At 45.8% G+C, this 16722-nt stretch overlaps 1 protein-coding gene across 6 annotated transcripts in view; it reads right to left on the bottom strand.

Annotated features, from left to right (window-relative positions):
* The window catches only part of macroh2a1 (macroH2A.1 histone), a 111687-nt gene that overhangs the window by 28687 nt on the left and 66278 nt on the right, over positions 1–16722 (bottom strand). The gene's annotated exons all lie outside the window — the stretch shown is intronic.

Genomic DNA, 16722 nt, shown 5'->3' with positions numbered 1-16722 from the left:
CTGCCCACTAAAATTCAGAGTACTGGCTATATGCTGCGTGACAGTCAAGTTTTCTGCTTGTTTCGCTGCTACTTGTATAAATGGATACACAAATATGTCACTGCACTAACAATCTGTGGGAAGATAAATTTCCAGGGACCTGTTATTTTCCTCCAATATACATATTCATTAGGTCTGTTAACCATCTCCAATATAGACGATGCTGATCTTCTATTTCCCTTCAATATACGGGGAGGGTGCCTGCTGTCTCCCTTCCAATATAAGCGGAGGTCTGCTATGTACATAGAAACATAGAAGATAGGAGCAGGAGTAGGCCATTCGGCCCCTCGAGCCTGCTCCGCCATTCAATGAGATCATGGCTGATCATCCAAACTCAGTAGCCTGTCCCTGCCTTCTCCCCATATCCCTTGATCCCTTTAGCCTTAAGAAATATATCTAACTCCTTCTTGAATATATTTAATGAATTGGCCTCAACTGCCTTCTGTGGTAGAGAATGCCACAGGTTCACCACTTTCTGGGTGAAGAAATTCCTCCTCATCTCAGTCAAAAATGGCTTACCCCTTATCCTTAGACTGTGACCCCTGGTTCTGGATCCCCCACCATCGGGAACATCCTTCCTGCATCTAGACTGTCTAGTCTTGTTAGAATTTTATAAGTTTCAATGAGATCCCCTCTCATTCTTCTAAACTCCAGCGAGTATAAGCCCAATCGACCCAATCTCTCCTCATATGTCATTCCTGCCATCCCAGGTATCAGGCTGGTGAATCTTCGCTGCACTCCTTCCATGGCAAGAACATCCTTCCTCAGATAAGGCGACCAAAACTGCATAGAATACTCAAGGTGTGGTCTCACCAAGGCCCCGTACAATGGCAGCAAGATATCCTTGTTCCTGTACTCGAACCCTCTCGCTACGAAGGCCAACATACCATTTGCCTTCTTAATCGCCTGCTGCACCTGCATGCTTACCTTCAGCGACTGGTGCACAAGGACACCCAGGTCTCGTTGCACTTCCCCTTCTCCCAATCTATTGCCATTCAGATAATAATCTGCCTTCCTTTTTTGCCACCAAAGTGGATAACCTCGCATTTGTCCACATTATACTGCATCTGCCATGCATCTGCCCAATCACCCAACCTGTCCAAATCATACTGGAGTTTCTCGGCATCCTCCTCACAGCACACACGCCCACCCAGCTTTGTGTCGTCTGCAAACTTGGAGATATTACATCTAGTTCCCTCGTCTAGATCATTAATATATATTGTGAATAGCTGGGGTCCTAGGGCCAATCCCTGCGGTACCCACTAGTCACTGCCTGCCACTCGGAAAAAGACCCGTATATTCCAACTCTTTGCTTCCTGTCTGCCAACCAGTTCTCTATCCAAGTCAGTACCTTGCCCCCAATCCCATGTGCCTTAACTTTACACGCTAATCACTTATGCGGGACCTTATCGAAAGCCTTCTGAAAGTCCAAATACACCACATCCACTAGTTCTCCCTTATCTATTCTACCAGTTACATCCTCAAAAAATTCCAGTAGATTAGTCAAGCACAATTTACCTTTTGTAAATCCATGTTGACTTTGTCCGATCCTGTCACTGTTTTCCAAGTGCTCTGCTATTACATCTTTTATAATGGACTCTAGCATTTTCCCCACTACCGATGTCAGGCTTACCGGTCTATAATTCCCCGTTTTCTCTCTACCACCTTTTTTGAATAGTGGGGTAACATTAGCTACCCTCCAATCCATGGGTACTGTTCCAGAATCTATAGAATTTTGGAAGATGACCAGCAATGCATCTACTATTTCTAGGGCCACTTCCTTAAGTACCCTAGGATGTAGATTATCAGGCCCTGGGGATTTATCGGCCTTCAATCCCGCTAATTTCCCTAACACCATTTCCCTACAAATACTGATTTCATTCAGTTTCTCCCTCTCATTAGACCCTATGTTCCCCGACATCTCTGGGAGGTTATTTGTGTCCTCCTTTGTGAAGACAGAACCAAAGTATGTATTTAATTGGTCTGCCATTTCTTTGTTCCCCATTATAAATTCCCCTGATTCTGACTGCAAGGGACCTACGCCTGAATTCATAAGAACATAAGAAATAGGAGCAGGAGTAGGCCAATCGGCCCCTCGAACCTGCTCCGCCATTCAATAAGATCATGGCTGATCTGATCCTAACCGCCAATCTACTATCACAGAACCATCTCCTGAATCTAACAGAATTAGACACACGAAACAGGAGCAGGAGCAGGCTACACGGCCCCTGGGCCCGCTCCGCTACCCACAGGGCCATGACTGATCCGAACCTAGACTCATGTCCAAATTCCTGCCTGCTCCCCGTAACCCTTAATTCCCTTTACTTCTAGGGAGCTGTCTATTTCTGTTTTAAATTTATGTAATGATGTAGCTTCTACAGCTTTTTGGGGCAGCATATTCCATGGACCTACCACCCTCTGAGTGAAGCAGTTCCTCCTCATCTCAGTTTTGAAAGAGCAGCCCCTTATTCTAAGGCTATGCCCCCTAGTTCTAGTTTCACCCATCATCGGGAACATCCTCCCCGCATCCACCCGATCCAACCCCTTCACAATCTTATATGTTTCAATAAGATCGCCTCTCATTCTTCTGAACTCCAATGAGTAGAGTCCCAATCTACTCAACCTCTCCTCATATGTCCATCCCCTCATCCCCGGGATTAACCGAGTGAACCTTCTTTGTACTGACTCGAGAGCAAGTATGTCCTTTCTTAAGTATGGACACCAAAACTGTACGCAGTATTCCAGGTGCGGTCTCACCAATACCTTGTACAACTGAAGCAATACCTCTCTATTTTTATATTCTATCCCCCTAGCAATGAAAGCCAACATTCCATTGGCCTTCTTAATCACTTGCTGCACCTGCACACTAACCTTTTGAGTTTCTTGCACCAGGACACCCAGATCCCTTTGTACTTCAGTACTTTCCAGTTTCTTGCCAGTAAGATAATAACTTGCTCTACGATTTTTCCTGCCAAAGTGCATAACCTCACACTTTCCAGTATTGTATTCCATCTGCCAAATCTCTGCCCACTTACTTAGCCTGTCTATGTCCCCTTGCAGGTTTTTTATGTCCTCCTCACTCACTACTTTCCCTCCCATCTTAGTATCATCTGCAAACTTTGACATGTTATACTCGGTCCCCTCCTCCAAATCGTTAATATAGATTGTAAAGAGTTGGGGACCCAGCACTGACCCCTGCGGAACACCACTAGTTACTGATTGCCAGTCTGAGAATGAACAATTTATCCCAACTCTCTGCCTTCTGTTAGATAGCCAATCCCCTATCCATGCCAGAATATTACCCCCAATCCCGTGATTTTTTATCTTAAGCAATAATCTTTTGTGTGGCACCTTGTCAAATGCCTTTTGGAAGTCTAAATACACTACGTCCACTGGTTCCCCTTTATCCACCCTATACGTTACTTCCTCAAAGAACTCCAGCAAATTTGTCAAACATGACTTCCCCTTCATAAAACCATGCTGACTTTGTCCTATTAAATTATGATTATCCAAATGTCCTGTTACTGTCTCCTTAATAATGGACTCCAAAATTTTACCTACCACAGATGTTAGGCTAACCGGTCTATAGTTTCCAGCCTTCTGTCTACTGCCCTTTTTAAATAAGGGTGTTACATTAGCAGTTTTCCAGTCTGCCGGGACCTTTGCCAAGTCCAGGGAGTTTTGGAAAATTATTACCAATGCATCCACAATCCCTACCGCCGCTTCCCTCAAGACCCTAGGATGTAAGCCATCTGGTCCAGGTGATTTATCCGCCTTGAGTCCCATTATTTTACCGAGTACCACTTCCTTAGTGATTTTGATCGTGTTTAGCTCCTCCCCACCTTTAGCCCCCTGTTTGTCCAGTGTTGGGATATTCTTAGTGTCTTCTACTGTAAAGACTGATATAAAATATTCATTCAGTGTTTTTGCCATCTCCATATTTCCCACCATTAATTTCCCGGTCTCATCCTCTAAGGGACCAACATTTACTTTAGCCACCCTTTCTCTTTTTATATAACTATAAAAACTCTTACTATCTGTTTTTATATTTTTTGCTAATTTATTTTCATAATCTATCTTCCCTTTCTTAATCAATCTTTTTGTTATTTTTTGCTGTCTTTTAAAGTTTTCCCAATCCTCTATCCTCCCACTAGATTTGGCTACCTTATATGCCCTTGTTTTTAGTCGAATACTATCCTTAATTTCTTTACTTAGCCACGGATGGCTGTCTTTTCTTTTACACCCTTTTCTTCTCAGTGGAATATATTTTTTTTGGAAGTTGTAAAATAACTCCTTAAATGTACAGCACTGATCATGTATCGTCTTACCCTTTAATTTATTTTCCCAATCCACTCTACTCAATTCCGCTCTCATACCTTCATAGTCTCCTTTATTCAAGCTTAGCACGCTTGTTTGAGATCCAACCTTCTCACCCTCTAATTGAATATGGAATTCAACCATGTTATGGTCACTCATTCCAAGGGGATCCTTTACTTGGACATTTTTAATTAATCCTGTCTCGTTACACAGGACCAGATCTAAGGTTGCTTGTCCCCTGGTCAGTTCAGTTACATACTGCTCAAGAAACCCATCCCTAATACACTCAATGAACTCATCCTCAAGGCAGCCCTGCCCAATTTGATTTGTCCAATTAATATGATAGTTAAAATCCCCCATAATTATAGATGTTCCCTTATTACAAGCCTCAACTATTTCCTGATTGATACTCTGTCCAACAGAGTTGCAACTGTTCGGAGGCCTATAGACTACGCCCACTAGTGTTTATTTCCCCTTATTATTCCTTATCTCCACCCAAACTCTTTCATTATCCTGATCTTTTGACCCAATATCATTTCTCTGTATTACAGTGATTCCTTCCTTTATTAACATAGCCACCCCACCTCCCCTTCCTTCCTGCCTGTCCTTCCTGATCGTTAAATAACCTGGTATGTTTAATTCCCAGGCATTGTCACCCTGCAGCCATGTTTCTGTAATGGCCACAAGATCATACCCATATGTAGTTATTTGTGCCATTAACTCGTCTATTTCGTTACGAATGCTACGTGCATTCAGATAGAGAACTTTCAAATATGATTTGTGACACTTAATTCCTGCTTTTGCCCTTTTTATTACTTTACCTTTTACTCCATACCTTCTGCCCCTTCCTGACACACTCTGGTTTTTAATTTACCCACTGCTACCTAAGTCTATGACCTTCTCTGTTGTCATTTTCATTATTTGCTCTCTAGGAACCTCCCCCCAACTAGTTAGTTTAAAGCACTCTCTACAGCCCTAGTTATATGATCTGCCAGGATTCTAGTCCCAGCACTGGCCAAGTGAAGCCCGTCCCAACGGAACAGCTCCCTCCTGCCCCAGTACTGGTGCCAGTGTCCCAGGAAGCAAAACCCATTTCTCCCACACCAGTCTTTGAGCCACGCATTTAACTCTCTAATTTTATTTGTCCTAGCCAAATTCGCTCGTGGCTCAGGTGATAATCACCAATCTTTTTCTCTTCACATATCTACAGAAGCTTTTACAGTCAGTTTTTATGTTCCCTGCAAGCTTACTCTCATACTCTATTTTCCCCTTCTTAATTAATCCCTTTGTCCTCCTTTGCTGAATCCTAAACTGCTCCCAATCCTCAGGTTTACTGCTTTTTCTAAGGGTAAGGAGTAAGCCATTTAGGACAGAAATGAGGAGGAATTTCTTCACCCAGAGAGTGGTGAACCTATGGAATTCTCTACCACAGAAGGCAGTAGAGGCCAATTCATTAAATATATTCAAGAAGGAGTTGGATATATTTCTTAAGGCTAAAGGGATCAAGGGATATGGGGAGAAAGCAGGGAGAGGGTACTGAATTTGGATGATCAGCCATGATCGCACTGAATGGCGGAGCAGGCTCGAGGGGCCAAATGGCCTACTCCTGCTCCTGTCTTCTATGTTTTTTCTGGCCAATTTATATGTCCTCTCCTTGGTCTTATGCTATCCCTAATTTCCCTTGTTAGCCACGGTTGAGTCACCTTTTTTGTTTTATTTTTATGCCAAACAGGGATGAACAAATTCTGTAGTTCATCCATGCGATCTTTGAATGTTTGCCATTGCCTATCCACTGTCAACCCTTTGAGTAACATTCCCCAATCAATCCTACCCAACTCGCGCCTCATACCATCATAGTTTCCTTTATTTAAATTCAGGACCCTAGTCTCTGAGTCAACTACTTCACTCTCCATCTTAATGAAGAATTCTATCATATTATGATCGCTCCGCTAATTATTCCTTTCTCATTACATAATACCCAGTCTAAGATGGCCTGATCTCTAGTTGGTTCCTCGACATATTGGTCCAGCAAACCATCCCTTATACACTCCAGGAAATCCTCCTCCACAGTATTGTTACTAATTTGGTTAGCCCAATCTATATGGAGATTAAAGTCACCCATGATAACTGCTGTGCCCTTATTGCATGCGTCTCTAATTTCCCTTTTAATACCATCCCCAACCTCCGCATTACTGTTTGGGGGTCTATATATCACTCCCACTAACGTTTAATTTTATACTGCTGTGCCATTTTGTATGGCAATTGCTAGTGACTTTATTAACAGTAATTGATAGTAGGTTTCCCCAATCAAAAGGATTAATTAGCAATCTTGTTGTACGAGGCCCCTTGGGTCGGAGCGATCATAATATGATCGAATTCTTCATTAAGATGGAGAATGAAGTAGTTGACTCAGACACTAGGGTCCTCAATTTAAATAAAGGAAACTACGATGGTCTGAGGAGCGAGTTGGGTAGGATTGATTGGGGAATGGCACTCAAAGGGTTGATGGTGGATAGGCAATGGCAAACATTCAAAGACCGAATGGATGAGCTACAGAATTTGTTCATCCCAGTTTGGCATAAAAATAAAACAAAAAAGGTGACTCAACAATGGCTAACAAGGGAAATTAGAGATAGCATAAGATCCAAGGAGAGGACATATAAATTGGCCAGAAAAAGCAATAATCCTGAGGATTGGGAGCAGTTTAGCATTCAACAAAGGAGGACAAAGGGATTAATTAAGAAAGGGAAAATAGAATATGAGAGTAAGCTTGCAGGGAACATAAAAACTGACTGTAAAAGCTTTTATAGATATGTGAAGAGAAAAAGATTGGTGAAGTCAAGCGTAGGTCCTTTGCAGTCAGAATCAGGGGAATTTATGATGGGGAACAAACAAATGGCAGACCAACTAAATACATATTTTGGTTCTGTCTTCACAAAGGAGGACACAAATAACCTCCCAGAGATGCCGGGGAACATAGGCCTAGAAATTCAGTTGGCGCCGCGCCAGGGCTTTAGCGCCGGAAAGTTAGCGCCGGCGCTAAGTCCCCCTGCGCGCGCCAAAAATTCAGTAGTGCCGCGCCCAAACGGCTGCCGGCGCTACTGAAGGGTGTTTGCGCCTGAAAACTGGCGCTACGCGCCGCATTGCAGCGCTATTCCGGCACTGCGGCGCCCGATGCGGTGCGGCAGGCTCGGGAAGTGCAGGCCTCCTCCTTCAGTTAAGGAGGAGCTGCCTGCACCCGCCCGCTGGCCGGTAAAATCGCCACAAAAATGAGCCCGGCACCTCGGGGAAGTGCCGGGCTCGCAGCCGAGAAGCATCTGTTCCGCGGGGGGGGGGGGGGGGGGGAGTCCGGGGAGGGAGGTGCGGGCAGGCGGCCGGCGGGAAAGCGGCCGGCCGCCGCTCCACCTTTATGCGCCGGCGCAAAGTCGTGTAAGACTCTGTTGCCAGAGTCTTAGTTGCGGCTGCCACGGGCGAGGCGGCCGCAACTGAATTTTGGTGCTGGGGCCCGTCGGCATGGCAACCGGGACGCTGCGCAAACCGATGACGTCATCGGTGCCGGCACAGCGCTACCGGTCTACCGCCGATTCCAGGGCCCCAGGGAATTTTTAAACTGGCCATAACTCCGGCGCTAGGCCCTCCAGCGCCCCAAATGGGGCGCTAGGCCTACTGAATTTCTAGGCCATAGGGTCTGATGAAAGGGTGGAACTGAAAGAAATCAGTATTTGTAGGGAAATGGTGTTAGGAAAATTGATGGGACTGAAGGCCGATAAATCCCCAGGGCCTGATAATCTACATCCCAGGGTACTTAAGGAAGTGGCCCTAGAAATAATAGAGGCATTGCTGGTCATCTTGCAGAACTCGATAGACTCTGGAATAGTACCCATGGATTGGAGGGTAGCTAATGTTACCCCACAATTCAAAAAAGGTGGTAGAGAAAAAGCAGGGAATTATAGACCGGTAAGCCTGACCTCGGTAGTGGGGAAAATGCAAGAGTCCATTATAAAAGATGTAATAGCAGAGCACTTGGAAAGCAGTGACAGGATCGGACAAAGTCAACATGGATTTACAAATGGTAAATCATGCTTGACTAATCTACTGGAATTTTCTGAGGATGTAACTGGTAAAATAGATAAGGGAGAACCAGTGGATGTGGTGTATTTGGACTTTCAGAAGGCTTTCGATAAGATCCCACATAAGAGATTAGCGTGCAAAATTAAGGCACATGGGATTGGGGGCAAGGTATTGACTTGGATAAAGAACTGGTTGGCGAACAGAAAGCAAAGAGTTGGAATAAACAGGTCGTTTTCCGAGTGGCAGGCAGTGACTAGTGGGGTACCGCAAGGATCGGTCCTAGGACCCCAGCTGTTCACAATATATGTTAATGATCTGGACGAGGGAATTGGATGTAATATCTCCAAATTTGCAGACGACACAAAGCTGGGTGGGAGGGTAAGCTGTGAGGAGGATGTCGTGGAACTCCAGTACGATTTGGACAGGTTGGGTGATTGGACAGAAACATGGCAAATGCAGTATAATGTGGATAAATGTGAGGTTATCCACTTTGGTGGCAAAAACAGGAAGGCAGATTATTATTTGAATGGCAATAGATTGGGAGAAGGGGAAGTGCAACGAGGCCTGGGTGTCCTTGTGCACCAGTCGCTGAAGGTAAGCATGCAGGTGCAGCAGACGGTTAAGAAGGCAAATGGTATGTTGGCCTTCATAGTGAGAGGGTTCGAGTACAGGAACAAGGATGTCTTGCTGCAGTTGTACAGGGCCTTGGTGAGACCACACCTTGAGTATTGTGTGCAGTTTTGGTCGCCTTGTCTGAGGAAGGACGTTCTTGCCATGGAAGGAGTGCAGCGAAGATTCACCAGGCTGTTACCTGGGATGGCAGGAATGACGTATGAGGAGAGATTGTGTCGATTGGGCTTATACTCACTGGAGTTTAGAAGATTGAGAGGGGATCTCATCGAAACCTATAAAATTCTGTCAGGCCTGGACAGACTAGATGCAGGAAGGATGTTTCTGATGGCCGGGGAGTCCAGAACCAGGGGTCATAGTCTAAGGATAAGGGGTAAGCCATTTAGGACTGAAATGAGGAGGAATTTCTTCACCCAGAGAGTGGTGAACCTGTGGAATTCTCCCACAGAGGGCGGTAGAGGCCAGTTCATTAAATATATTCAAGAAAGAGTTGGATATATTTCTTAAGGCTAAAGGGATCAAGGGATATGGGGAGAAGGCAGGGACAGGGTACTGAATTTGGATGATCAGTGTAAGAGCCATAAAAGCTTAAGAAAATACTTTAAAATAGTGGCTAAATGGCATAATAGTTAATTTACCTGAACGACTTATTGTATTAAGAAACCCCCTATTTTCTTGCTCCAGTAGTATAGTCCGACACCCCCTTCATTCTTGCCACAATGGAACAGTCCCTAAGGCACACATGGGTGCAGCCATCTTACAGTTTTAAACTGCACGTGGTAAAAGAGGCAGAAGCTGTGAGGTTTGGAGCAGTTTGGAGTTTTTGACCGTGTTCGTTTATACGTGTTTGCTTTGTAATTCTGTTTGTTAAGTGTTATAGTAAACCGTTTAAAAGACAAAGCTACGTTTGGGAACGTTTTATTTCGACACGCGTCTACTCGATGTTAAAAGCCCCACAGCCCAGTGGCCTGCCTGTTTGGAAACTAAGAAGCGCCACTACATTAGTCAAAAACTAGCTCCCTAAGAAGGGACGGTATCGTCGGCGAACGTATACATGAATGGTCACGGAGCCAGACGACAATTTAAGAAAGCGAAGGTACAGTGACTGTTACTTGCTTTGTTCATTCTGTTGAGAAGCTAAATAAGAGCTGCGGGTAAAATGGCCGAGGCCTTAAGGAGCCAGGAGCTTCCCCCAGCCAGAAGGATTGCTGGCCAAAAGAGGGAAATAAAGCTCACCCCAAAGGCAAGGGAAGAGAAGTTACATAGAAGCATAGGTGCAAGGAAGGCTAAATTAGTTCAGATAACTGGAAAAATGAAGATAATTGATCGTCTCATGGAAGATAATGCTAATATTAAGAAAGCTGAAGACATGATGTATTACGATTTCTCCAAGCTGCATGAAGAATTTAATATACTCAATGAAGATGTATTAGCACTTCTGTCTGAAGAAGAGGGAAACACTGATCAGCGCGACTGGTTTGATCTTAAATCAACCAGCATTAAGGACTATATCAAGGCCACGGAGCAGTGGATGTTAAAAATTCGTCAAGATGCTGATACAGCAGAGAAAGATAAGGTTGACGATGAAGTCGGACCAGACGATAACATTTCAGAGACTTCCGCCAGACCGAGCAAAAATCGAAAAGAAGGTAGCTCTGTTTCTGGACGCAGGTCAGTCGCTTCTACCACAAGCTCGGCGCGACGCATGAGAGCGGAGGCTGAACGGGCGGCGTTGATGGCGCGCGCAGCATCTTTAGATGAGAAGCAAGCTCTTGAACGGGAAGAGGCCCAACTGCAGGTCCAAGAGGCCCAACTGCAGGCCCAACTGCAGGCCCAACAGGCCCAACTGCAGGCTCAACTGCAGGCCCAACAGGCCCAAGTGCAGGCCCAAGTGCAGGCCCAGCAGGCCCAGGTGCAGGCAAAGAAAGAACGGCTGGAGATGAAAACAGCTATCGAGGTCTCAGATGCCAGGTTGAGTGCGTACGAAGATTATGAAGGCTCACAGGACAGCGGGAGCCACTGCCAGTCAACGTTGCCACATAGAGTTGGATCCAGGGCACCTTCAAGAGTTACAACAGAGCCCGAAAGCAATTCCCCGGCATTACAGCGTGGAAGAGTGGCCCCTCCACTAACAGGAGCACGTGATGCTACCCCAGACGTCAGACGGTCTAGACTAGGCCCTGCTGATGACCACCAGAGGCCTGAAGACACAGGGAGAAGCCTATACCGAGTGATGCAACGTCAGAACGAAATTACAGAGATGCTTGTAAAACAACAGAATCTGTTTCGACTCCCTCAAAGAGACATACCAGTGTTCCAAGCCGACCCACTCAAGTATAAGCCCTTCATCAGATCCTTTGAACAAGCCATTGACTCCAAGACAGAGAGCAGCAGTGATAAGTTGTACTACCTGGGACAGTACACCAGTGGTAAACCACAAGACCTGGTCAGAAGCTGTGAACACATGAGACCGGACTGGGGATACATAGAAGCCAGGAAGTTGCTGCAGGAGCACTATGGTAACGAGCTGAAGATAGCCACTGCATATATCGAAAAGGCTACCAAGTGGCCACAGATCAGATCGGAAGACGGAGAGGCATTGAACGCATATGTTCTCTTCCTCATAGGATGTCGCAACACCATGGAGGATGTTGAATTCATGGAAGAGATGGACAATCCTACGACTATGAGAATCGTCATCTCTAAGCTTCCTTACAGGATGAGAGAACAATGGAGAAGAACAGCCTTTGAGATAATGGAGAGACGGAAAAGTAGAGCCAGGTTTGCAGACTTAGTGAATTTCATAGACAAACAGGCTAAAATTGCTAGGGACCCATTGTTTGGAAACATCCAGGATGTCAGCCCGACCACCGATGGAAGAGTGAAAGCCAAGCCTGCTGAATCAAAGACTCTCAGGAAAGGTGGTTCCAGGGGAAGCAGCTTTGCAACTATCGTCACTCAGGCCGAGGAAGAAAGGCCCCAGAACTCATCTCCCAAAAAGAGCAGCACAGTGACGCCTGCTAATGCCTTTCAGAAGCCATGCTTATTCTGCCAGAAGAATCATACATTGGATTTCTGCAGCGACATCAAAGCACAGCCACATAAGGACAGAATCGAATTCCTGAAGTACAACGGCCTATGTTTTGGATGTCTCTCTCAGGGGCACCTGAGTAGAAACTGTAAGCAAAGAACAACATGCAGAGAGTGCACTCGGAAACATCCCAGTCTGCTGCATATCCATAAAGAAGAACAAGTCTCTAAGAAGAGTGAAGAAAACAATACCGACGAGAAGGTTGTTTCAAGTGCTCTGGTGTCGCTAGAACCAGAGACTTGTGGACTCACTGGGGCCGGTGACAGTGACTGTATTCTTGCCATCGTACCAGTAAGGATCAAGTCTAAGAGGAGTGAGAAGGTTGTGGAGACTTACGCCTTCATGGATCCAGGTAGTTCAGCAACGTTCTGCACAGAATCACTCATGCGACAGCTGAACGTTAGAGGCAGAAGAACAGAAATCCTATTACGCACCATGGGTCATGAGAAGTCAATGCAAAGCTATATCCTGTCAGACCTAGAAGTGTGTGGACTTGAAGAGAAGGACTTCATAGACCTGCCTAATGTTTTCACACAGAGGGAGATTCCTGTTAGAATAGGGAACCTAGCCCTGCAGAAGGATGTGGATAGATGGCCCTACCTAGAAAAGGTGCGTCTCCCATACATTGAAGCAGAAATTGGCCTATTAATTGGAACCAATGCCTACAAAACTATGGAGCCATGGCAGGTGATAAACAGCAAGGATGACGGACCCTACGCCGTCAGGACAGCCCTTGGATGGGTAATCAATGGACCGGTAAGGAGAGATGATGGCCACAAGTCGAACAAGGAGGAACGACAAAACGTCACAGTTAATCGCATCTCTATCGCAAGCATTGAAGAGCTGTTGATACAGCAGTTCAACGCAGACTTCTCAGAACGCAGCTGTGAGGAAAAGACAGAGATGTCACAAGAAGACCATCAGTTCATGGGTTTGATGACAAGGTCTACACAGTTCATTGATGGCCACTATCACATTGGTTTGCCACTGAGAAGACAGACCGCGAAGATGCCGAACAATCGCTGCATAGCAGAGCAACGCGCCATCAGTCTAAAGAGAAAGCTGAACAAGAACCCCGACTTTCACGAAGACTACAAAGACTTCATGAGAAACATCATAGCGAAAGGCTATGCTGTAAAAGTGCCCGAAGAACAGTTGAACAGAGACGATGGAAGGGTCTGGTACATTCCTCATCACGGGGTGTATCACCCAAAGAAGAAAAAGATCCGTGTAGTGTTTGACTGCGCCGCCTCATTCAGAGGAACTTCATTGAATGACCAGCTGCTTCAAGGTCCTGATCTTACTAATACCCTCATTGGCGTCTTGGCTAGGTTTAGACAAGAGCTCGTTGCCATGATGGCAGACATAGAATCAATGTTCTACCAAGTCAGAATCCCTGACGAAGATGCTGATCTTCTGCGTTTCCGTTGGTGGCCAGATGGCGACGTTAGTGAAGCGATGGTGGAATGTAGAATGGCCGTACACCTGTTTGGAGCCACATCATCTCCCAGCTGTGCAAGCTACGCTCTCAGAAAAACTGCAGAAGATGGCAAGGGCAAAGCACCATCCGAGGCTGTGGAGACAATCTTCAGAAGCTTTTATGTCGATGACTGTCTGAAGTCCGTGTCAACAGAAGACGATGCCATCGCACTGTCAAGAGACCTTAGAACTCTGTGTTCGAATGGAGGATTCCATCTAAGTGGATAAGCAACAGCAGAGCAGTTCTAGCTTCTATCCCAGAAAAGGAAAGAGCCACTGAAGTCAAAGATCTGGACCTGAGCCACGATGTCCTTCCTATCAAGAGAGCTCTTGGTGTACAATGGTGCATCGAGTCAGACACGTTCAACTTCAGGATAATGGTGAACGAAAGACCATCCACAAGACGAGGGATTCTCTCCGTGGTCAGTTCCATCTACGACCCTCTCGGATTCCTGGCACCACTCATTCTGCCGGTGAAGCTGATGCTACGAGAGCTGTGTAGAGACAAGAGAGGATGGGATGAAGATATCCCAGAAGGTCAAGCTCAGAGATGGCACAGATGGCTGACAGATTTGCAACAACTTTCTAGCTTCAACGTCAGTAGATGCATCAAGCCCGCGAGTTTTGGCGTTACAAAGACGGCTCAACTACATCATTTCTCGGACGCCAGTGAGGACGGCTATGGCACGGCTACCTACCTCTTGCTGACAAATCAACAGGGCCAGAAACATTGTGCCTTCCTCATGGGAAAATCCAGGGTGGCTCCGCTGAAGCAGGTCACCATCCCGAGACCGGAATTGACGGCAGCGGTTGTTGCAGTTAAAGTTGACCAGGTGATGCGTAAAGAGTTACAGCTCCCATTAGAAGAATCTGTCTTCTGGACGGATAGCACGACGGTGCTGAAGTATATAGAGAATGAGAAGATACGCTTCAAGACCTTCGTAGCAAACAGAATCTCATCCATTAGAGAAGCTACACAACCATCTCAATGGAGGTATGTAAACACCTCATTAAACCCAGCAGATCAAGCCTCACGGGGATTGAAGGCTGAAAACTTCATGAGGAGTGAAACTTGGATACAAGGCCCAAGTTATCTGCTGGAAACAGAGAGATCATGGCCAGAAAGACCAGATATGCCAAGTCAGATTACTGAAGACGACGTCGAAGTCAAGAGATCAGTCACAGTAAATTTCATAACTACGAAAGAGAACTTTGACACAGTGAACAAGCTTGTTAACCATTTCTCAGGATGGCACCAGTTGAGGAAAGCAGTTGCATGGTTTCTAAGGTTGAAAGAGTTGCTGCTACACCTGAGCGGTAAGAGAAAAGAGTACCGAGCCACTATCAGTCAGTCTGAAAGTAACCCTGATAAGCAGAGAATGCTTCTACAGCAGTATATGCATCAGCACAAGACCACATTGAGCAAGAATTCATTGACCGTGGAGGATTTGGCCAAGGCTGAGAAGGAGATAGTTTGCTTCAGTCAAAGACAAAGATACCCAGAAGAAACCGAAGCTCTACAGCAAAATACTCCAATCAAGAAAGGTAGTCATATCTACAAGCTGGACCCTACACTGCAAGATGGAGTACTGAGGGTGGGAGGGAGACTAAACAAATCTGCTATGCCAGAGGAGGCCAAGCATCCTGCTATCCTTTCTAAGGACCTCCGGGTTGCTACTCTCATTCTTCAGCATATACACCAGAGTATTGGACACAGTGGGAGGAATCACGTGCTTGCGAAGCTAAGACAAAGATACTGGATTCCAGGAGCTAATCCCGTAATAAGAAAAATACTCTCTGAATGTATTGTTTGCAGACGGTTACACGCTAGAGCTGGGGAGCAGAAAATGGCAGACCTGCCTGAAGACCGTTTGTTACCAGACAAGCCCCCATTTACAAACGTAGGGGTGGACTATTTCGGGCCTTTCGAGGTAAAGCGAGGACGGAGCCTTGTCAAGAGATATGGTGTGCTTTTCACTTGTTTGACCATCAGAGCAGTTCATATTGAGGTGGCACACACGCTTGACACTGATTCCTGTATTAACGCCTTGCGGCGCTTTGTCTGTAGAAGAGGACAGGTGTCCATTATGCGTTCTGATAATGGCACTAATTTCGTCGGAGCGGAGAGAGAACTACGGGAAGCTATTGAAGGTTGGAATCAGCTTAAAATACAGGAAGCCATGATGCAAACAGGAATTAAGTGGATCTTCAATCCTCCGGCTGCATCCCACCACGGAGGTGTCTGGGAAAGACAGATACGCACCGTAAGAAAACTACTCAGTTCTGTACTGAAGCAGCAAGCGCTGGACGACGAGGGACTCCAAACCGTTCTGTGCGAGGTCGAAGCCATCATTAATGACCGACCGATAACTAAGACATCAGATGATCCCAATGACCTCGAAGCCCTGACTCCGAACCACCTGTTGTTGTTGAAAACACAGCCAGCCATGCCCCCGGGAGTCTTCAAAAAGGAAGATCTGTATGCCCGTCGGAAGTGGAGGCAAGTTCAGTATATGTCAGACCTCTTCTGGACCAGATGGACAAGAGAATACTTACCTCTGCTGCAGGAGCGTCAAAAATGGTCCAAAATAAAGAGGAACTTCATCGTCGGAGACATTGTCTTAATTGTGGATGATTCAGCCCCTAGAAATTCTTGGTTGATGGGAAAAATAATTAAGACCATGCCAGACTCCAGAGGCGTCGTTCGTCGCGTCTGTTTGCAAACCAAGACCAGTACCCTGGAGAGACCGATCACAAAGCTCTGCCTGCTACAAGAAGCAGCGTGAAAAGCTCCTGAACGAAAGAAAAAAGTGGACACTTGTATTGTAAATATGTTGAACTCATTAGTTTATGACTCTTAATGTTTGAGTAATTGATATGCTTCATGCGCCTAGTCAATTAGGGGCCGGAATGTAAGAGCCATAAAAGCTTAAGAAAATACTTTAAAATAGTGGCTAAATGGCATAATACAGTTAATTTACCTGAACGACTTATTGTATTAAGAAACCCCCTATTTTCTTGCTCCAGTAGTATAGTCCGACACCCCCTTCATTCTTGCCACAATGGAACAGTCCCTAAGCCACACATGGGTGCAG

The sequence above is a fragment of the Somniosus microcephalus genome, chromosome 8, assembly GCF_052327205.1.
Source record: "Somniosus microcephalus isolate GS21.2 chromosome 8, FLI_Smic_1.0, whole genome shotgun sequence".
NCBI classification, from domain to species: Eukaryota; Metazoa; Chordata; class Chondrichthyes; order Squaliformes; family Somniosidae; genus Somniosus; species Somniosus microcephalus.
Note: the sequence above shows the minus strand (reverse complement) of the source record. Positions and strands in the feature narration are given on the sequence as shown.